Source organism: Sarcophilus harrisii, chromosome 5, assembly GCF_902635505.1.
Source record: "Sarcophilus harrisii chromosome 5, mSarHar1.11, whole genome shotgun sequence".
Classification (NCBI taxonomy): Eukaryota; Metazoa; Chordata; class Mammalia; order Dasyuromorphia; family Dasyuridae; genus Sarcophilus; species Sarcophilus harrisii.
This window is the reverse complement of record NC_045430.1, coordinates 20,901,725-20,924,736: the sequence shown is the minus strand read 5'-3', so window position 1 is coordinate 20,924,736 and position 23,012 is coordinate 20,901,725. Positions and strand designations below refer to the sequence as shown.

At 40.2% G+C, this 23,012-nt stretch overlaps 1 protein-coding gene across 5 annotated transcripts in view; it reads right to left on the bottom strand.

The window, feature by feature from the left end:
• SLC41A2 (solute carrier family 41 member 2) overlaps nt 1–22,800 on the bottom strand; it is a 127,998-nt gene extending 105,198 nt beyond the window's left edge. For 2 of the 5 annotated variants that reach the window (XM_031938841.1, XM_031938844.1), the window contains exon 1: nt 22,599–22,800. The gene's annotated coding sequence lies outside the window, so the exon portion shown is untranslated. The other 3 variants (XM_031938843.1, XM_023504432.2, XM_012550612.3) reach the window with 3 other exon arrangements.
• Between the last annotated feature and the right edge of the window lie 212 nt (nt 22,801–23,012).

The window sequence follows — 23,012 nt, the reverse complement described above, 5'->3', positions numbered from 1 at the left end:
AACTGGTAATGGAGTGGATATGTGGGAGAGGGACTAGATGAATGGTGGGGACTTGGGCAGAAAGCAGAAAGTTTGGAAGAAGGGAGAACTAGGTTAATGGATTCATTAATAAGATAATGAATTCAACCATAAATATGATTCAGCTGTCTGAAACTATCCAAAGTCCAAATAATTTAATAAAAACAAAAGATACTCAACATTTTCCAAAATCTTCCTCAAAAGAAGTGATGTCACAAAATCATTAACCTTGAAAACTCTGCTTGCATGCTATATTCTAATAATTTTTGAGAAACTCAGGAATGGTCAGAAGCAAACACAATGAATAGTTCGAACATTAAATATATACACCCTACACCAAGCAAAACAAGTAGACAAAAGTTAAAAAAAACACCCATTAAAATAAAATCAACCAAACTTGGTTCTAGAAATAATATTTAAATGACATATCTTACAAGATAAGATTAAACTAAAAGATTTGCCAACTATCTTATCCATACAACTAGAATACAAAGTATTTTTACTTTACTGAAGTTATTTTTTACTTTAAACTAAAGTTAAAGATGATTATACCAAATTTCATATTTGCAATTTTTGTGATTGAATTAAGGAAAGTGAAGAAGTAGTTGAGAAAGAAAGAAATGCAGCATGCATCTAAAATTAAGTGATTTTTCTTAGCAAACTTAAAAATACATGAAATAATGAGATGATCCAGGACAATCTCAATAGACTTGGAATTCTCATCATGGCATGGAGCTGATTGGGTTTTTCCAATGCCTGAAGAATACAAATCGGGTTTATTCTGTGTTGCTAGCATTTTGAATTTGGTCTCAGTGACAGATTGTGTCTGCTTTCTGGAAATCACCATATCAGAGTGAACTGTGGAGACTGAATGTGGATCGAAGCATAGTATTTTCACCTTTTTTTTTCCTTCTTGTGTTTTTTTCCTTTTTGGTTTGATTTTTCTTGCACAACATGACAAAGATGGAAATATGTATTTTTTAAAATTGCACACATAACCTATAAGAGATTGCTTGCTGCCTTGGGGAGGGGAAAGGGAAAGGAAGGAGGGAGAAGAATCTAGAACACAAAGTTTTATAAAAATGAATATTGAAAATATCTCAGAGGCAACTAGATGGCTTACCAGACACAGCACAGGCCCTGAAGTCAGGAAGACCCGAGTTAAAATCCAACCATAAACACTTAACCCCAAATTTCACACCAAAAAAAAAAAAAGAAAGAAAGAAAGAAAAGAAAACCTATTTTAACATATATTTGGAAAAATAAAATACTATTGAGGAAAAAAATTCAATGATTAGGGTTTCTTGGGGCAACATGATCTGTATGTTGTTTTTTTTTTTAAACTAAATGACCAGCTCTGGCCCTGTGTAAATTTAGCTTTGCAGTGAAGATAGTAAGTAGCTATCAAATGCATGAGTCAGTTTAAAAAGACACATAAGTGGTCTCGTGCAAATATTTAAGGCATATTTTCTTACATAAAACCATTTCGATCAGAACAAAACTCACTGAGTATCTCTTGTGGTTTTCCCTCAGTATCCAATCAGTTCTTAAGGAATCAAGTCACATAGCTTAGCCACAATTGCGAATGAGGTGAGAAATTATTCATAGAATTCATAGGATATTCATAGATGTCATTCAGACATCTTACAAAAGTGACAGACTTGACTTCTCTCTTTCTGAAAATGTAAATTGTCTTCATTGTGCAACCCAGAATATAAAACCTGCCCTTTAATGAACTTAAAATAAATAAATTTCTAGAATGACTTTCCCAAGCTGGAGGAAAAGTGAAACCAATGGAATAATATAATTAAATGGTCAAAATAAGGCAAAATCATATTTAAAAAAAATCTTCTAGCAACTACTTTTATCAAAACAACCCATCATATAACACAACACTATAATCAAGTTGATATAGGTAAATCTATTTATGAAAAGATGGAAGGAAATTATCATAGATTTATTGATGGGTAAAACTTAAGAGATTATTGAGTTCAAATACCCGGCTTTTCACAAACCAGGAAAATGAGTCTCAAAGAAGTTAAATTCCGTGCCTATGATCCCAATGTTAAAATGAAACCAAAGCTGAATTTGCTGCCTTGGGGAGTGGAAACCTTCTATCCATCATACACCACACTGCTTCTAATTTGTCACACTTAAGGTATATGAATCAAGATCAGCATATCCTATCATTTTTAAGACTGACATATTTCAAATATTTACATAATTTATTATTTTATAGATGAGAAAAACATCCAGAGGGGTGATGTTATTTCCCCAAAGTCTTTGGCAGCATTTAAACCTAAAGCCAAGCCAGGTCTCCTAATCCCCAATCCAATGATCTTCCCATTCTTTCCCAAGCTGTGTTCTGTATAATGTTAAAGGAGTCATGAAATAAATTCCATTGCTAAGGATATTTTCCTCTCCAAAAGATATAATACGTATTAATTAATACTTACTATGAGCAGCAATTTTTCATATGGCTTAATTCCAACTATTTGGCTGTCAAATTTCCTCCATCCCCTCCCAGATCAGTATTTATGGCTTCTGTCAATATTTTTCAAGTCGCACAATGTTCTCTGGTCACATCAGTGTGACAGATACTGTGCCTCTGCTTATTTTTAGGTGATTTCTCATGCCACACAATGCCTTCTCTTCTCCCTGTCCCTCTGAAGGCTATTTCCTTCTGCTTCAAGGACTATCCTCAAAGTCCCCCAAATCACTGCTCTTTCTCTAGGAATATGATAAAGAGGCATCCACTCTCAGGATATATCCCACACTGAAGGTTACCTCAGGTAGATCTCTACAAAAGCTTCTGGGTGCCACGCCACCATCCAGGGGAATAAAAGGGCATCCTCTTTTTATAAGAGGCCACGCCCCCGGGAGGCCGGGATTACCACCCCACCCCCACCCCCATTACTTTCCTGTCTGTGTCCCCTTAGCACAGCATGTGCACACTCGGTTTGGGTACAATCACTATTTTAACTACAGTTCAAGGGAATCCTAGAGTACAAACTATGGACAGATAGGTGAATTGCATGTACACAGCCTCAGGTTACTCAACGACCTTGGCACTCTAGATTGTCTGTTTCACACCCCTTCCAATCATCATGCTCCTCCTCTGACCAAATGCTGAGGCTCTGCCCGGACCAAGGCTGAGCTCTAACCTACCAGGGTGCAGGAAGGTGGGGCCTTCACACTCTCAATGCCAAGTTCAAGTTCAAATGTCTGCCCCTCAACCACACTCATCCAGATTCAGCCAAATCCCATGCCCCTATCCCCAGGGTAGGCTACTCTGCATCTTCAGCATCACATGCTGGGCTCTCCTCTCTTTCTCAATAACAGACTCAAAGGTACCTGGCACTTGTCCCGACAATGGGCTGCAGCATCGCCAATTGGCCTGGATGACGAAAGTCTTTATTGACTTCCCAACTCTAAAAACATACTTTTCATCAGACATTTCCTGTAACTATCGCTTTCCTTGACTCATTTATGATTTACTACATCCATCCCTATTGATCCGCCAGACTTTGGAGAAGGGGAGTTATTGTTCCAAGGGGAAATATAAGATACTCTTAATTCTTTTATATGTGAGTTTGTGTGTGTGTGTAAAATTTCTTGAAGCAGAGTTTTAAAAGGCCAATGTTAACTGCCTATACAAACTTTTTCAGTCATGTAATTTCATTGAAAAATATTATGAAATGACAAATATGGAAATGTTTTAAAGAATATATTTACACATATTTAACCTATATCAGATTGCCTGTTGTCTTGAAAAGGAGGGTAATGAAGGAAGAGAGAAAAATTGAGAACACAGAATCTTACAAAAATGAATGTTGAAAACTATCTTTACATGTATTGAAATTTTTAAAAGAAAAAATACTATAATATACTATACATTTAATATGAGGTTAAATTTAATGTTTGCTACATCTATCTTCATGATTCATCAATAAACAATTATTAAGTACCTCATATGTCAGGCACAGGGGCTCCAAATACAAATAAGGAAACAATCCCTACTCTCACTGAGTTTATATGTCAAATTAAAATATGCCTACCTTTAAGTGATTTTTCAATTCTTTGTTCTACTCTGATCTTTGAGTCAGGAAAACCTAGCAGTGTAGTTGAATCCTATGTTAAATGCATCCTGGGTCTAGGGCCCGGGGTTTAATTACTTAATTTCTCAGGACCCAGCCCAACTCTCTAAATTGCAGGTCAGGTACTAATCTAATCTGTGTTGGGAGGAATGTTTCCTTGTTGGGAATTGCCTATACCAGTGTAAACCCAAGGAGGAAAAATTAGTCCCAAACCATATAGATTTAGAGTACTTAATGATTTGCAAGGCATTTTTTCTGATATTAGTCATTTAAGGCAGGTAGCACATCCACACCTCTTTAGATTATTGATACTGCTGTTGTTAGCAGCAACTTGTAGTTGAGCATATTTCTATTTTAATCTATATTAAATATTTCTATCATCTTCCAAAATCAAATGGAATTTTAGAACTACATTCTGTATCAAATTGTTACCGGGTTGGTTTTTTTTTTTTTAAACAGAATGGCATTCATTAGAACCAGAAGAAAATCACAAGATCTAGAGTTGAAACTGAGAGTTCATAAATTAAAGCCATAAATTGGGGAATAGAGCATCTTTAACTGAGATAAGAGAGTAGCAAAATTCCCCTCCTTTCCCAGGGATGTCCCACCAGCCAACTAAAAGGGAAAAGCTCTTATGCTCTAGGAGAAGAGGGAAGGAAGAAGTATAAGACAGCAAGACCAGTTATAAAATCCCAGCTACCACAGGCAATCCCCTAGAGGAAAACCACAACATTCTGACTGCTTTACCCATAAAAGGTAAAATGAAGCCATGAATCCCTATGGAAGGGGTAAGGACATCAGAGGCTGCTTTCTGGCTCAAATTGACTTCATTTACAAGCAAAGGTTTTAGAGTGAGACAAGAAAAGGCTCAACCTCATAGACCTATCATAGACTATCTTAAGTGTGGGGACACTAAGGATGTCGCTGAAATTCTGACATTGTGAGGAAAATATTGAGGCAGAACAGTTATATTAATATTGATATTAACAATTTTCTGTCAGATCATTTTCCAAATGAGGAAACTGCCTTAGAGAGATGAAATGATCTGGCCAGCCAAAGGCACATCAGTAATATTATGAGAAAACTGACCTTGCTATCAGGAGATCTGGATTCAAGATTGGATTCAAATATTGACTCCATATCTCCTGACACCAAATTCAATGTTCTTTCCACAATATTACACATAATTTTATTTAGTATACTAAAGATAATTTGACTTTATTTTTTTTTCATCAGGAAAAGCAGGAGGAAGCTACCTTCAAGTTCCTATCCCTAATACAATATCTAATCCATTTTAGAAAGAGACATACCATGTCTGGTTTTCAATGAGCCTCTCAACTATTAGTCACTGCAAAAGCTGTTCTGCTCATTTGATTAAGCATTGTAATATGAAGCATTACAGGTCAAGTTGGCCTCCCTGTAATGCTTGATTTCTGGAATCTATAAACTTCTAATCCTGAAGAGACCAATACATCTGTATGGTAAGTCCTGACTACACAGCAAGACACTGGAGTGTCCACAGGAGGGCCAGCTGAAAAAGTTTAAGACCTGGAAGAAGTCATGGGGGCCTTCTTCAGGCCAGGGGCAGAGCTGGGCCAGAGCATGGAGTCAGAGGCAACAGGTATTTTAGAATAGAAGTCAAGACTGGCATTTGATTGGACATGGGTTTGTTGTCGTTGTTGTTGTTGTTTTGCTGAAGCAATTGGGGTTAAGTGTCTGAGGTCACATTTGAACTCAGATCCTCCTGACTTCAGGGCTGGTGCTCTCTCCACTGCCTCGCTGCCCCTTGAATGTAGGTTTTAAGAGAAAAGGAAGCATCCAAAATCATTACTTATAAGTGACAAGGAGAACAGCAGTACAAACAATGGGTTCAAATAAGTCCCGGAAGAATTCTGTTTTGGAAAGACCAAGGTGTCAGCTGCAAATTGGGAAATCAAGAACAAGACAGAGGCTAGAACTGTGACTGTTGACAGGAGACATGTGCAGAGAAGCAGTGGATGAGAGGCCGAGGACAAAATGTAACAGGGAGAGAGAGAAAGCCAAAGAGCCTTGATGGTCACCCATACCCACGGGCAGAATGAGAAAGCCATCATGGAGCTTAGGATATATATTTCATGTATATTAGTCACTGCAACAAAAGTCAATATACATGAAAGCCTGGGAAAGAACAGCCAGAGAGAGAGAGAACAGGAAAAGAAGCTTCATCATGAGAACCAAGACACAAGAATATCATGAGGGAGGCTTTAGCTAATACAAAATACCAATACAGTTCTGGGGCTTTAAAAAAAAAAAAAAAAAAAAAAAAAGGTAAGAATGTTATGGGAGAGAAATTTCCTGATGGAATGTTTTTTAAAGTTTCCACATTTTAAAGGGTAGGGGAAAAAAGGGAAATAGAGAAAGTAACGTCATCTTCTGGACATTAAACCTTGGGACTTCCCATTAATCTTTATGACTATTTACACTCATTTGCTTTCACTGAGTCCAAAGTAGAAGATTAAGTAATACTGGAAAAGGTTTCTCTCTCCCCTCAACTGTCCCCTCCTCATTGCCAGCTTTCCCCAAGCTTGTTTACACCTCTCTTATCTGGATCTGATAATCCCCAAGGACCTCACCCTCACCTGGTAGGCCCAAGAACTGGAGCCAGGCCAGCAAAGAGTTTACAGCCATTTGGAAAGGAAAGAAAGAATGAAAGAATGATTCATTTTTGGAGGGGGGTGTCCTTTTCTTGCCTTTAGTAAATTTATTTATTTTTAATATATTTAATAATAAAATTTTAAAAATAATTTTAATTAATAAATCAGAACAAAAGGGAAACACCACAGAAGAAAAACAAAACAAAACAAAACAAAACAAAACAAAAAACAGAAAAAGAGAAGTGAATATAGCATATGTTGATTTCCATTGAATCTCCACAGTTCTTTTTCTAGATGCAGATGGCATTTTCTGTCCAAAGTCTATTGGGATTGCTTTGAATCACCGAACCACTGAGAAGAACCAAGGCTTTCACAGTTAATCATCACGCAATCTTGCTGTTATTGTGTACAATGTTTTCCTGGTTCTGCTTGCTTTGCTCAGCATCAGTTCATGTAAATCTTTCCAATCCTTTCCAAAATCAGTTTGTTGATCATTTTAAAGAACAATAATATTCCATTATCTTCATATACCACAGCTTATTAACCATTCCCCAATTGATGGCATTTTTCCAATAGAAAGAATGATTCTAACACCAATATATTACACACAATTGAAAGAGATGGGAATGAGGTAGCATATTATATGGAATGCCGGCCTTGGAGTCAAGAAGACTCCTTTTCCATAGTTCAAAATATTGACAAACTGTGTGACTGGGCAAGTCACTTTACCCTGTTGGCCTCAGTCTCCCCATCTGTAAAATGAGCTGGAAAAAGAAATGACAATCTACTACTCCAGTATTTTTGCTAAAAAAAATCCCAAATGAGGTCACAAGACTGAAACAATAACAACAATGAAAGGATATAGCTAAATTAACATATAGAATAAGGTGACCTTTCTCTGGTGAACAATCTTTCTTTTTTTTTTTTTGCAAAGAGTTGGGGAGAAGCTCCAGCTTTCTCCCCGTCAAGTTCCTTCCAGCCCTTTATATTAACTTCAATGGATTCATGATGCCATATGGAGAAAGATTGAAGTAGGGAGAGCCTTGTAGCAGAGTCCCGGGGGAAAAGTGATAAAGGCCTGAACTAGGATGAGAGCAGCTTTGTGAGTGGATAGGAGGGGGTGCAAACAAGATACCTTATAGATTTGGTAACTAATTGGATGTTTAGACTGAGGGAGAATGTGGAGATGAGAATAGATGAAGATGAAGTATGTTTTCCTCAAACACAAGACCAGGCAAAACACAAATTCTCCTATCTGGCATACAAAGTCCTCCAAACCCTCACTTCCTACTTATTTTCCCCTCCCCCTTCCCATGGCTCTGCCCTTCTTGCTGGTTGTTCCCATGAGGCTCCATCTCCCACCTCTGTGCTTTTGTTTCCATGGCCTCCAAGCTCTGCCCCTGCAACTCTCTTCTCACCTTGACTTCCTAGCATCTTTAATTCCCTCCAAAGCTTGGCTCACATGTTATTTTCTGTCTAGATCCTGTTCTCCAGCTCTTGGTACTTTCTTCAATCCCAAACTATCTTGTATTTGTGTATTTATTTTATATAAACTTTGGATAGAAAATATCTTCTACAGCCAGAGAGAGAAATATGGAGACTCACAAATCAAAATATGCTATGTTCACTTATTTTTTTCCTTTTCCTTCTGTTTTTTTTTTCTCTCATGGTTTTTCCCATTTGTTCTGATTTTTCTCCTCCAACATGATTCATAAGGAAATGTGTTAAAACAACAACAACAACAACGAATGTACCAATATAACCAGAAAAAAAAGTTCTATTTCAGGGCCCTAGCTCCTTTTGAAGTCCAACATAAAAACGTTTTTATTTCAATATAGAATTGTAATTTGTTTTGTTTTGTTTGCAAGGCAACTGGGGTTAAATGACTTGTCCAGGGTCACAGGAATAATTAAGTGTTAAGTGTTTGAGGCAGGATTTGAACTCAGGTCCTCCTGAATCCAGGACCAGTGCTCTGTGCACTGATGAGCCATGGCATTGTAATTTAATCAATATAATTACTCCTTCTCCACATCAGTATACAGTAACCTGTCTGCACCTTCTCATCCTGTCATATAAGGCCCATTTAGCTCATCCAGGCTACATCCTTCTGGACACTCTTTACCTGATGGATGTGCCGAGGAACATTCCTTGGGATTTCTTGACGCTGTATGGATATCAATTTGTTGTTGAGTTACTTTTAGTCATGTTCAACTTTTCCTGACCCCATTGCGGGTTTTCTTGACAGAATATTGAAGTAGTTGGCCACTTCCTTCTCCAGCTCATTTTACAGATGAAGAAACTGAGACAAACAGTGGAGTCACTTGCCCAAAGTCACACAGCTAGGAAGTATCTGAGGCCAGATCAGAACCTCCTCAGGAGGAGGTCCTCCTGACTCCAACACCAACACTTTCTCCACTGTACTACCTGGCCCAGTAGAGCACTCTTCTTCCACCTTCATGCTGCTCACTAAACTACATGTGTTTCTGATCATCAATACCCCCGACATCCTCCTGTGCAGCCTACTTAGGTTCAACATGTACCTCCCCACTGCCTTTTTCAATGACTCACAACTTTAATTCTTTAGTGATCAAGGGAACAAACCAAATTTATAGGCTGTAACAGAATTCTAGGAGGCAGAAGTCATCCAGTACTGACATAAACACGGATTTGGAGTTGGGGGTCCTAAGATTCAATAGCCCCCCAAAAAAGATTCAATGCCAGCACCACGATTTAGGAGTGATGTGACTTTGGGCAAAGTCCTAGGCAGGGGTCCTCAAACTATGGCCCGCGGGCCAGATGCGGCAGCTGAGGATGATTATCCCCCTCACCCAGGGCTATGAAGTTTCTTTATTTAAAGGCCTACAAAACAAAGTTTTTGTTTTTACTATAGTCCGGCCCTCCAACAGTCTGAGGGACAATGAACTGGCACCCTATTTAAAAAGTTTGAGGACCCCTGTAAGAGGCTCACTATATTTTTCTCCAAACCAAAGAGCTCTAAAGTGACAATGCTTAGACTTCAGGAGCATCTAAAAGGCCAGAAGATTGCTCACAAGGTTATAGATTTTTGTGGATCATAGTCTCATGTGAGGCAATAAAGCTCCATGAGAGCTGACACAATGTGGTTGAATCTCTGAGATGGAGTCCCCTTCCATTTTTCTTAAGATCCATTCAGGTCCTTAACTTCTTTCTTGATAATTTTTTAATTAGATGCATGCAGGTTTGAAGGGAGTATAGTGATAATCATAGTTCTCTATTTCTTCCTACAATTCCAGTATCATTTCCTTTAAGTATTTAGAAGCTATGTGTTTTGGTACATGTGTATATATCTATGATTTAATATCTGTCTGTAGTATTTTAAATATTGTGTTTCCTGTATTTCCCAACTCATCTCTTTTTATCATGTCTATATTTATAGTAGCCTTATTTGAAATTATAATTGCTATCTCTACATTTTTTAAGTTCAGCTGAAACATAATAAAGCTTGCTCTAGTCCCTTATTTTAAAGAGAATCTTTATGTTTCAATTGCATTTCTTCTTGTAAGCTACATATCACTGGATTTTGCTTTCTAATCTATTCTGCTATTTTCTTCTGTTTTATAGGTGAGTACATCCCACTCACATTCATGGTTATGACTGTTAACAGTGAACTTCCCTCCATTCTGTATTCCTGTGCTATTTCCTCTCTTTGCCCCACCTCCCTTATTCTTATTATAAATAAGAAAATGGGAGAGGGAAAGAGAAAATGTGTGTGTGTGTGTGTGTGTGTGTGTGTGTGTGTGTGTGTGTAATACTTGTGATATATAAAGTGAAAATCTGTTTCTGCTCTATTACCTATCTTGTCTTTCTCTGGCTCTGCACCTGATTCTAAGTTTTTTATTCTTTTTTTCCTTTTAATCTCCCCTTAATCCCTCTATTTCCTCTCTAATTGGAGACTGTTTTGTTTTCAATTATTCCCTTACTTATTCTCATAACCTACTCTCTCTCCCCTCTCTCTCCATCTTTTTCCCCATCTTCTTCTACTTCCCATTTGAGGTTAATATATTTCTATACTGTGATTTTTGTATGTGTGCTGGGGGGCCCTATTTCTTCTAATCCTCTGCTCTTCCCTTCTACTTTTACTTCCCTTTTGAGATTAATGTATTTCTGTACTGTGGTTTTTGTACATGTGCTGGGGGGCAGTGAGAGAGTAATTTGCATTCAGCCTTCCTCTCTATGGTTCAGATCAAAGTAAGATTCATCAGAGTGCCTCTACCTCTTTAGAATTCCATTCCTGAAGGCTTTCTATTTCTCTTGTGCAAACTTTTCCAGCAGAAGTTCAGGACATCAGTTCTAATGATCTTATGATGAAGAAAGCCATAGCACCCAGAGAGAGGACTGTGGGAACTGAGTGTGGACCACAACATAGCATTTTCACTCTTTTTGTTGTTTGCTTGCATTTTGTTTTCTTTCTCTTTTTTTCCTTTTTTGATCTGATTTTTCTTATATAATACAATAATTGTAGAAATATGTACAGAAGAATTGTGCATATTTAACATATATTGGATTACTTGCCATCTAGGGAAGGGGTCGGGTAAAGGGAAGCAATTTGGAACACAAGGTTTTTCAAGGGTCAATGTTGAAAAATTATCCATGTATATGTTTTAAAAATAAAAAGCTTTAGGGGCAGTGGATAGAGCACCAGTCCTGAAGTCAGGAGGACATGAGTTCAAATCTGGTCTCAGACATTTAACACTTCCTAGTTGTGTGACTCTGGACAAGTCACTTATTCCCAATTGCCTCAGGAAGAAAGAAAGAAAGAAAGAAAGAAAGAAAGAAAGAAAGAAAGAAAGAAAGAAAGAAAGAAAGAAAGAAAGAAAGGAAGGAAGGAAGGAAGGAAGGAAGGAAGGAAGGAAGGAAGGAAGGAAGAAAAGAAAGAAAAGAAAGAAAAGAAAGAAAAGAAAGAAAAGAAAAGAAAAGAAAAGAAAAGAAAAGAAAAGAAAAGAAAAGAAAAGAAAAGAAAAGAAAAAGCTTTAATTAAAATAAAAAAAAAAAGAATTTCAGAACACGAAATCCTGCTTCTCCTTCTCTAAAATGTTTGGAAATCTGCTCTCTTGAAACCTAATAAGCACATCAGCCTATGTCCAGCTTTAACCTCCCTCTCTAAAAAACATTCTAAGGTGAAACAGTCACATCAAGGTTCCCATCATGTATATCCCTGCAATGACTTCCTCCTTGTGCAGGAAACTCAGGTCCAGAATTAGGTTTGTCTCCCCAAAGTCTTTCATTTCTCCTACCCCCAGCACAGCATCTGCAGAGAGATGCATTTGGCTGATGTTCATTGGCTGAGATAAAACTTCTTCAGTACTTTAAAGTATGATTGGAGGGGATGTGGGACCTCTCTCCCCACATTGATACAAACCACAAGATTTCTAAGAGAGTCAATGAGCTTCGAGAGCAGCTGTCACCAAAAAAAAAAAAAAAAAAAAAAAAATTATCCACCAGGCTGACTTGTAGGTCAATGAGCCTTTCAAAACTTAGGGTGATAGAGAACAGACTCACCTTTCATAGCTGTATGAGGTGATGCAAAGAAATGTAAGCAAAATCAAGGAAACAACTTACAGAATGACTAAAATAACATAAAAGGAAAAGAAAGGGGAAGGTACAAGTATTATTAATCACCTGCTATGGGGTAAGTAAACATTGTACAGATATTATCTCATTTGAAAATAGCACTGAAAGATAGCAGAATACTAGCTAATCACTACTTCAGACCGACAAGGACTCACTCCCCCTCTCAGTATGAATGAGGAAGACACTGTCAGATATGGCTGATCTGTTGACTGATCTTTTTTTATCGGACCACAAAGAATTGGTGTGTATTTTAGGGAGGGAGGAGCTGTTGAGAAGTAAAAAGGATGTTTTTTTAAAAGCATCAATAAAGCACATTTAAAAAACAAAACTAATCCTAATCCAAATATACCACGTTCTATCTGGAAAAAAAATTAAAAGTGTGCTTTGGTCAAGTCGTCGAATGCTCTCAAATATGAACACTTCCACTGGCAGCCCTCAAAAACAACAATGGGGACTGGGGGAGGAGGAGGGAGCGGCACCCATGGTGTTGTAGGAGAATTGGAGTTGGAGTTTGACTCTCTGGGACTAAATACCAACTCTGGCTACTTCCTACTCAGGTGAGCTTGGACAAGGCCCTAAGCCACTAGGCCTCAGTCTCCCCAAGTATAGAATGAGGGCTTCATCTAGACAATCAATAAGGTCCCTCCCCAGCTATAAATTCTATGATTCTATTTCATAAAATAACAATTCTTAAGATGATTCTATTGACATTCCAATTTATTTAACTTCCACCAAAAAAAAAGTGATATTGGCCCCCAGACAACATAAAAACTTGGATTTAAACCTAAATATTGGAAAATGATCACAGTGTATCAGGGAAATTGAATTTTGTTCTGGTTTCGGTAATAATGGAGTATTTGAAATTTCTATTTTTACTCCATTATAGTCAGCTTGGCTCCATGGCACCACACACTATTTCCTGACTATGCATCACAAGACCACAGAGTTGTACATTTAGGTGGTATCTCAGAGGTCCCCCAACTCCGAGTTCTTCATTTTACAAATGAAGATACCCAGGCTCAAAAGCTTTCAGTGATTAATCCCAGGTCACACAGGTATAAAGTGGCAGTGCTGGGAACCAAACCAAACCCCAGGGTCATTGATTTAAACCTGGAGAGAGCATCCAATGCCATCTCCTGAGACCAACTTCCCTCATTTTCCAGCTGGGGAAATTGAGGCACCAAGTGGAAGAGTGATGCCCCCCCCAAGTGGGATGACTGACAGTAGAAACAAGACTACGTCATGATTCCCCTTATTCTCAGGCTTCCCCTTGTGACATTCGGTCCAGCCCAGATACCCCTTCTCCTGACCCAGCTCACTTTCTGCACAGTGGCCCCAGCCCTAGACAGAACCATGTTTTGAGAAAAATATTTTTTGTCCCTTACTCTCCAACTCTTACATTGCAATCTCATGAAGTCATGATTACTGTAACCCCGTAATCATTTCCTGGACAAAAAACTCCGCATTATTAAACTCTTATTTGTAAAAGCTATATGGGGTAGACAGCATTGGGTAGATACCATGGAAAGAATAATACGGGGGCAGCTAAGTGGTGCAGTAGATAGAGCACCAGACCTGAAATCAGGAGGACCTGAGTTCAAATCTGTCCTTAGAAACTCAACACTTCCTGGCTGTATGACCTTGGGCAAGTCACTTAACCCCAATTCCCTCCTCCTCCTCCTCCTCCTCTTCCACCAAAAATAAAAAAATAAATAAAAAGCTAGAGGAAAGAATAATACAGTGAAGTCAGAAGGCATGGAACCATAAAACATTTGTGATTAAGTCAAAGACAGATGGTGCAATGGACACAGCACTGAGCCTGGAGGCAGGAAGTTTCAAGTTCAGATACTGTCTTGTATGTTTATTAGGTGTGAGCCTGGGCAAGTGAGTGATATAATCTGTCTGCCTCAGGTTCCTCATCTACAAAATGGGGACAAAAATACATTAAGCCTGTCTGCCTCAGGTTCCTCATCTGTAAAATGAGCTAGAGAAGAAAAGGCAAACCCCTCCAGTATCTCTGCCAGGAAAATCCCAAATGAAGTCACAAAGAGGTAGACAACACTGAAATAACTGAACAAGAGCAGCAAAATCTAAACTTATTTGAATTAGTCCATCATTCTACCCTGTTGGATCCTAGTTTGGATACTGTCATCCAACATATCAGCTAGCTCTTACAACCTCCCTTTGTTTGCAAACTTAACAAGCAAGCCACCTAGGTTTTTATAAAGTCAGTAGTAAAAATGTCAGGCAGAACAAGGCCAAGGTCAGATCCCTAAGGCACTGGACTGGAAACTTCCTTACCATTAATCACCGCTCCATGGGTCCCATCATCCTATGTAACAGCACTACTGCCTAACCATGTCTCTGGACATTACCTTGTCTTCTCCACAGAGGCAGCATGAGAGTGTCCAGTAAATGTTGTAATGAAATCTAAATACAGCATGGCTACAACACTTCACCTGATCCAGAACACTAGTTACTGGGTCCAAAATTTTAAAAAAGGGAAATGATATTATCCAGCAATCATTAAGTGTTTAATATATGCCCACTATAGGCAATATGGCATAACAGGTAGAGACTATCTTGAAGCCACAAGATCTATGTCCCAGTTCCTCTGACACATAATGTCTGTAAGATGTTGGACAAATCACTCTCAGTGCTTCCCAAGCATACAATGATGTTAAATCTCCCTTTCTTCTAGTGGATCAGAACTGGCTCTTTGGTAAAACTTTCCAATAATCAGTTTTTCTTTAGTACCTTTCATTATAGATCTGTATCTCCTCTCCCCAAGTCCCCACACTTGGGTGGTCCCTGACATAGCCACACATATACTTTAAAGGGAAGAGTGATAAAGAAAGAAATGTAACAGTAGTAGCAGTACACCCTCCGGCCTTCCACCTCTCCATTTTTGCACAGTCTCCCAATCAAAGCTTCTACTATCTCCATGTCTCAGATCTAAATTGGGTATTAGGAGAAATTCATTTATGTAATTTACTCTAAGATGGCTGTTAGTTTCTTAACTCTCTTCAAACTGCATTTTTTTAAAAATGTCAGATAAGTAATCCTAATTGACTTTGACTCTATATAGTGCTGATAAAGCCCCATTCCTCACTCTCACCAAATCTCTAACTGGTAGACTTTCAGGAAGTACAATAAAATAAAATGTTCCCTAAGGGGGGGGGGGGGGAATATTCTAAGACAAGGATCTAAGTTGGACCATCTTCCTAGGGACTCTGATCCTTAGTTCATTTAAGCCATGTGCTATACCATCTATCCCTTTCTATTACATTTAAGATTCTTGAAAAACTATACTTTTTCCCCAACAGTGCAGGAGCTATGGCGAGACTCAGGGGAGCGGGGGGAGAGAGAAAGGATAGAAAGAAAGAAACCATTATTAGTCAAAGATTGCTAGTTTGTCTATTATATTTTCAGAAAGTTAATTTTTAAATTATAATAATTTCATTAATTCCAAAAGCTGAGACGTATACTAAAATTGTTATTCTTACTTCATAAAAGGATTAAATATTATTTCTGAAGTTATATTTGTTGCTAGAAAACCTGGAATTAAAATTAAAGTTCCCTTATGTTTCTTTTCAGTTACTATTTCTCACCACTCAAAACAGTTCCATTTTAATAATCCCAAGAATTATAGCTTAGGTGACTGGGGGTAAGGAGGTGAGGCAGACTCTACTGAGTGGATCAATTAGAGGCAAGGCTCACTTTAAAAGCAGACTATGGCCTACTTGGTATGACTGCAGGAGATTCAGGTCTCAGGCTTCTCCAAATACCTTCTTTCAGAACCTTGCTGACTGAAATGATACAAATTATAGGTATGTGAACTGAATTTAAGGCTTTGTCACTGTTTAGAATGAAAATAACCCCAGGAAGAAAGCTATTTTAAGTCTTGCCAGTCATTTTCACTAAAACCTTGCAGATCTTTCCCTAAAACTATGTTTTGAGGGTAGAACCTTGAAGATAATGGCCACCAACTGAATCCAAGGTCAGAAAAGGAGGGTCGCTAAAAAGGGGGAATCCCGAGCACTGAGAAAGTCTATAATGTCAAATAGTGAATTTGGGGGTCAGAAGACAGGACTTTTGTTCCAACTTTTTCCCTGGAAAGTCATATTTAACCACGCAGACTGTTTTGTCACCAATAACAATAGTTAACTAATATTCATATAATGATTACTATGTGCCAGGCACTGTGTTATATTATCTCATTTAATTCTCACAAGTACACTTAACCTGTCTGTCTCAGGTTCCTCATCTGCAAAATGGGGATAAAAATAGTACACTGAACCTGTCTGCCTCCGGTTCCTCATCTGTAAAATGAGCTGGAGAAAAAAATGGCAAACCCCTCCAGTATCTCTGCCAGGAAAATCCCAAATGAAGTCACAAGAGGTAGACAACACTGAAATAACTGAACAACAGCACAACATTTAAACTTAATTGATTTAGTCCATCATTCTACCCTGTTGGATCCTAGTTTGGATACTGTCATCCAACAGGTCAGCTAGCTCTTACAATCTCCCTTCATTTGCCAAATGCTTTTCATACATTATCTTGTTCAATGCTCACAACGACTTGGGGAAGTAGGTGCCATTGTTTTCTCCATTTCACAGATGAGGAAACAGAGGCAGACAGAAGCAAATTGACTTGCCCGGTCATGCAGCTAGAAAATATCTATTTACTGAGCCACTTGGCTGCCCCGATATTTCTGTATGAAATGGAAATAAGTAATACTTTTCCTTCTCTATCTTTCTCCCCATAAAGTGGGCTATGTCTCGTTTGGGGTGATTCAGGGCAGTTCCAATGGTCTTGTGATGGAGAAAGCCATCTGCACCCAGCATTTTCACTTTTTTTTCATTGTTATTTACTTGTTTTTTTCTTTCTCCTTTTTTCCCCTTTTGATCTGATTTTCTTGTGTAGCATGATAAATTGTGAAAATAGGTTTAGAAGAATTGCACAGGTTTAACCTATATCAGACTATTTGCTGTTTAGGAGAGGTGGGAGATAGAGAGAGGGAGAAAAGTTTGGAACACAAGGTTTTGCCAGAGTGAATGTTGAAAACTATCTTTGCATATATTTTGAAAAAGAAAAAGCTATTATTATTTTTTAAAAAATACCTTTAGCTCTAACCACTACTATTTTTGTAAGCCCAGAAAGGTTATCTGGATATACAGTTAAATGAGTCATACATTCCTTACCAAGACTGAACAAACTGGCATATAAATGCAGTACAATATTAGCATGTAATAAGAAATGGTGACTATGAATAATTCAGAAAAACATGGAAAGATTTTATGAACCAATACAGAAAATAAACAGAACCAAAACTAAATCTTCAACACAACAAAGAAAAAGCTAAGTCATAAAAAGCCAAGGTAAGTGAAACACCAATGGGGGCTCTAAAGAAGAGATCATGAAACCTAGTCCCTCCTTAACACAGGTGAGTAACCAGTCCTGGGGCAAAACGATATATGTATTTTTATCAGACACGGTCACCATGCTTACGTAGGTTTTTGCTTAATTGTTTTTCTTTGTTATAAAAGAGTTCAGTCTCTAGTGGGAAGGACGATATTTCAAGAAAGAGCTAATTTAGGGGCAGTTAAGTGAAGCAGTGCACATAACACCAGGCCTGGTGTCAACAAGACCTGTGTTCAAAGACCCCATCGTCCTCTCTCTGGATGCAGGTGGCTCAGACACTTAATAGCTGTGTGACCCTGGACGCATCATTTAACACCAACTGCTTCCAAAAAAAAAGTTGATTTAAAAGCAAAAGCCATCTACAAGACTTTTTTTTAGTCCATCTAAAATTATGAACAATATTTTAATAAAGGTCCCTTTCAATTTAGGAAGAGATAGACTTCCCATACTCACATTTTTTTAATTAAAGCTTTTCATTTTCAGAATATATAAAGATAATTTTCAACATTCACCCTTACAAAATCTTGTGTTTTAAATTTTTTCCCTCCCTTCTCCCCACCCCCTTCCCTAGATGGCAAGTAATCCAATATATCCAAACTCACATATCAAAAAAAATTTTTTTCTTAAATGAAAAAGAAATATACTATATTTGTTTGATTTTCCTAAATTTTGTTAATACTAGTGATTAATATTCATTAATACTATGATATTATGATTATTCAAATTAAATCTGAAAGCAAAAATCCCCTGTTTGGGCATTCCTTTTGGAAAACAGATTGGCCTGGATAGCCACTATCTAGCTCTAAAATTCTGCAGTCAGTTTCATATCTTTGTCAAACCTCTGGTTATACTGATTTCTTTTTTTCTCAGGATCCCAGAAAAAAATATAATCGGAAAGGGGTAGAACAGGAAGGAGATCTAAATAAGCTTGTAGGATATTTTAAAAGAAAGGTTCAAATTAAATTCTCTTCATTTGTATGGGATGATGACTAAATAAAGTTCAAATAGCTCTTATTCAGTCATCATCTTGGTCAAAAAAGGAGAATTGAATTGACTGATTTGATCAACAACTTGCTTACCTTCATGCAGAAACAGACTGAAAACTGGAAGGGACATTTGCGGTCTGATTGTACCCAGCCAATTTCCTTTGCTGATGATCATCATCCATTTCCTGTCCTGTGAGAGCTGGTGTTCCTCAGCAATTTGTATTGATGCTCTTCTCTTTGTACTATGTTATCTCTCTGGAGACTATCAGCTCCCAAGGATTCAAGTTTCATCTACTGATTCCTGAATCCATATATCCAGCCCTGACCTCTTTCCTGCATGTCAGTCACACATTAAGTGCTTACTGGATCTCACCTCCTAAATGTCCTACAAGTATCACATTACACAAGGATGTGCCCCACCTACAAATTTTCCGCCCAAAGTCCAATGGGTACCCTAATTGGCAGTCCATCTTCCCAAATACCCAGAAATGATTCCCAGATCTTCTTTCCTTCATCCCTGATCAGTTGCCAAGTCTTGTCAATTTTATATCAATAGCATCTCTCAAATCAGTCTCTCATTACATTCTCTCCACTCTCATTACAGGGCGGATACAGGTAAGGATCCCAATTTTCCCACATCCCCTCCAGCATTCATTATCTTTTCCTGTCATTTTAATCACTCCGAGAGGTGTGAAGTGGTACCTCAGAGTTGTCTTAATTTGCATTTCAGCAATTTTTCTAAATGAAAAGTCTTCACCTTTTAAATGAAAAGAACACAACAGAGCACACTCTTCTCATGTGGAAGAGACTGGTTCCATAGCTAAAAAATTTCAATGGAACTAGGCAGGGAAAAGTTCCATAGCACTGTGGGGTCCAGGCCAGACCATGTTTAATGGAAGTTTTACAATCAGCTGAACCACCCTGAAGTGGTTCAAGTGAAAAGCCATATAGGGCAAAGACATGGTGCTCAGGGGAGACCAGTGGGGAGCACACTCAGTGGGAGCACAGCCAGGATACGGCAGGGCTCCAGAAACACTGGTGGTAGGACTTGTCCTACTGTACAGGTATCTTGGCTACACGTGTAAGCAAAACCACATTATGTGTCCCTGCCAAACATACTCTCTCTATGTATACCTCTTTGATGTATTCCCTACTCTTTTTAGTTTTATATTATATATATATATTATGTTTTAGTTTTATATGTATATATACATATATATGAATGAGATAAATATCAATTTATTGATAGATGGTATGGGAATCTGTGGGAAAATATGCTCTAAATTTGTGGAAGAAATATTTTAGCGATACTTTATTATTATTATTATTATTATACCTTTCATTAAATACCTTTACTCTAAATCGTGTCCTCTGGCTAACTATTAATGACAAACACTTAGATGGGGAGTTGTAAGTTATGATTTTTTTGGCAGATATGGTCTGGAGAGTACTTATCCATTGGGCTACCTGGCTGCTTCCAGGTATTCACATCAATATCTACAATAACAACTTCCTCAATTCTGCTCAAGTGGCACCTCTTCTATGAAGACTTCTTAGCATAATCCCCAAAATCACTCAATCAACATTCATTAAGCACCTACTGCATACCAGGCATTATGCTAAGTCCAGGAAATATAAAGGAAAAAAAGAAAAGCAACATTTCCAGTTCTCCAAGCTTAGTGCTCTTGCTCAAAGTTCTTTGGACATTACTTATCTGTGCACACTCTGAATGTAAATTCAGTTATTGTTACCTTTTTAATCCCTAGTCCATCCAAAGAGCTTAATAAATGTATGTTGAATTATTGTGGGTGACAGATCATTGGGTCCAAGCCCATCAATTTCAAGACGAAGAAAAGGGGCCCAGAAAAAGGAAGTGATCTGCCCCTTGTCTCAAGAATAGTAAGCAACAGAGGTGACATTTGAAACCAGATCTTTTGACTCCCAACCCAGCAGCCTCTGCACTGACCCAGAGCCTAGAGTCTGTCAAGAGTTGTTTTCTGATTCTTCAAATGCACAAGAGGAGGAAAAAATGAGAATGTTACATAACTGCTGAGCCATAAAATAAAGCCCAAGACTTAAAGGGGGGCCCACGCCTTTACTGGCGGAAGGGCTGGGGCTATGACACAATGCCCAAGTTTTCAGACTCTTGAAGGATCGATCAGTTTTGCTGACTTTTTTTTGGGGGGGGGCCTTTTTTTTTCTTTAAAAAATAGAATTTGTTATATCAGATAGCTCTCTGGGAGAGGGAATGGACACTGGAAGCAATTCCGGTGATGAAAAAGTAAAAGAAAAAAGAAAAAGTTGTTTTTTGTTTTGTTTGTTTTTAAAGAAAAAGAGTCCGTATGATAGACTTAGCTCTTCTCAGCAAAACATTAATCCAATACAATTCCAATAGTCGAGGGATGGAAAATGCTCTTTGCATCCAGAGAGAGAGAACTATGAATTCTAAATGCTGATGAAAGCATATTATTTTCACTCTTTTTAAAATATCTGTTTGCTTTTTCTTTCTCATGGTTTTTCCCTTTTGTTCCAGTTTTTCTTCCACAACATGACTAATATGGAAATATGTTTAAAGCATTGTGCATGTATAACATCAGATTGCTCTGCTGTCTTGGGGAGGATAGAGGTAACGAAGAGGGAGAAAAGAAAAAATTGGAACATAAAAATCTTACAAAAATGAACATCGAAAGCTAGCTTTATATGTTAATTGGAATAAAAAAACTGTTGAATTTTTAAAAAAAAGAGTTGTGTTCTGTGCCTCTCCAAGCTTGGAGTACCAGCACAACTGGAAGGCCCCTTGGCGCTGCCCGCTTCCGTGAGCCTCTGGGACCTGTCTTGGCCCGTAAGGACCCCACAAAGTGATGTTCAGAGGGGCCCTGGGGCCGGTGGCACGCAGGTGGCCTAGCCCCGGCCCTCCTGAAGCCCAGGGAGGAAAGCCGGCTGTGCCTCTGGTCTGGCCTGGCAGAGAAGCCCCCGCCTTGCCAGCTGCAGAACAGCATAGGAAGGGCTCTTCGCAGCAGCCCCAGCCCGGCCGGGCGAGGCAGGTGGCTTGCGCCGCTCCAACCAGACCGGGAGCAGAGCTCAGGTAGCCCTCAGGCCCGGAGCCAGGTCCCGCCAACCCTCCGCGTCTCCGGCAGGGAGGGGCCCAGCCAGGCCCAGCCACAGAACCCTCCCTCCGCGGGATCTGGGACGCGCCTTCTGGGGGGTCTCCCTTCTGTTACAGGGACCGGAGAAGGTCACTCTGCGCCGCGGGGGGGGGGCCGGGGCCCGCAGGGGCCGAGGCGGTCAATCCCAACCCCAGGAAAGGCAAAGGGGGCAGCCTCCTCATGCTACAGATGGGGAGACTGAGGCCCCGGGGCAAAGGGCTGGCCTTGGAAGCACAGGTGAGAGCGCGAGTTCTGCTCCTTGGGGCCCAAGTCCTCACCCCAACAGTGACAGGTGGGGGGAGGGGGCGCTGGAGGCGGGAGGAAGGACCTGGGTTCCAATCCAGCCCCGGCTCTTGCTAGCTGCGGCCCTGGCCCGGGCACCTGACGCCACCGGCTCCCCTCAATCAGCAGAAGAGGAAACCGAGGTCACGCGCCCGGCGGGAACGCGATCTGGCGCAGGAAAGGGAGGCCCAGAAAGTCGCCGCTGCTGCGGGCAGGGCCGGGACTCGAACCCCGCGCCCCGTGCGGGCCGGAGCCTCTCCCGGCCTCAGTTTCCCCTGCCGGGTGGCACGGTCCCCAAAGTGCCCCTTGCGGGAGGGGCGCGGCCCCAGGCTCCCCGCCGGCGCCAGCGGCTCCCTGACACCCCCCCCCGCCGGCCTCAGTTTCCCTCCCCGGCCCTACCTGGCAGGCGCTGCGGGGGCCGGCCCCGCCCCCGCACGAGCCGCGACCTTCCCTCCATCCTCACCTGCCCAGGCGGCGCTTGCTGGGGGCGGGGGTCAGGGCCCCGCGGGGAGTCGGCGTGGCCGGGCTGCGGCCCCCGCCCGCTCCGCCGTGACAGCTCCCGGCTCGGCCAGTGCGGGCTGCCCGAGAGCGCGGCGCGCGCGCGCCCGCCCGCCCGGCCGCGCGCGTCGGGCCGCGCGCCCGCCCTGGGGCCCGCCCGGCCCTTTCCCTCCGAGTACCTCTCCGGGGCCCTGCACGCATGCGCCGGAGCCGCCGGCTGCTGCGGGTCCGGGACCGCTGCGGCCGGGCCGAGCTGGGAACCAGGAGTCCCCTGATGATGTGGCGCCTGGGGCGGGGCGGGGGGGCGAGGAGGGC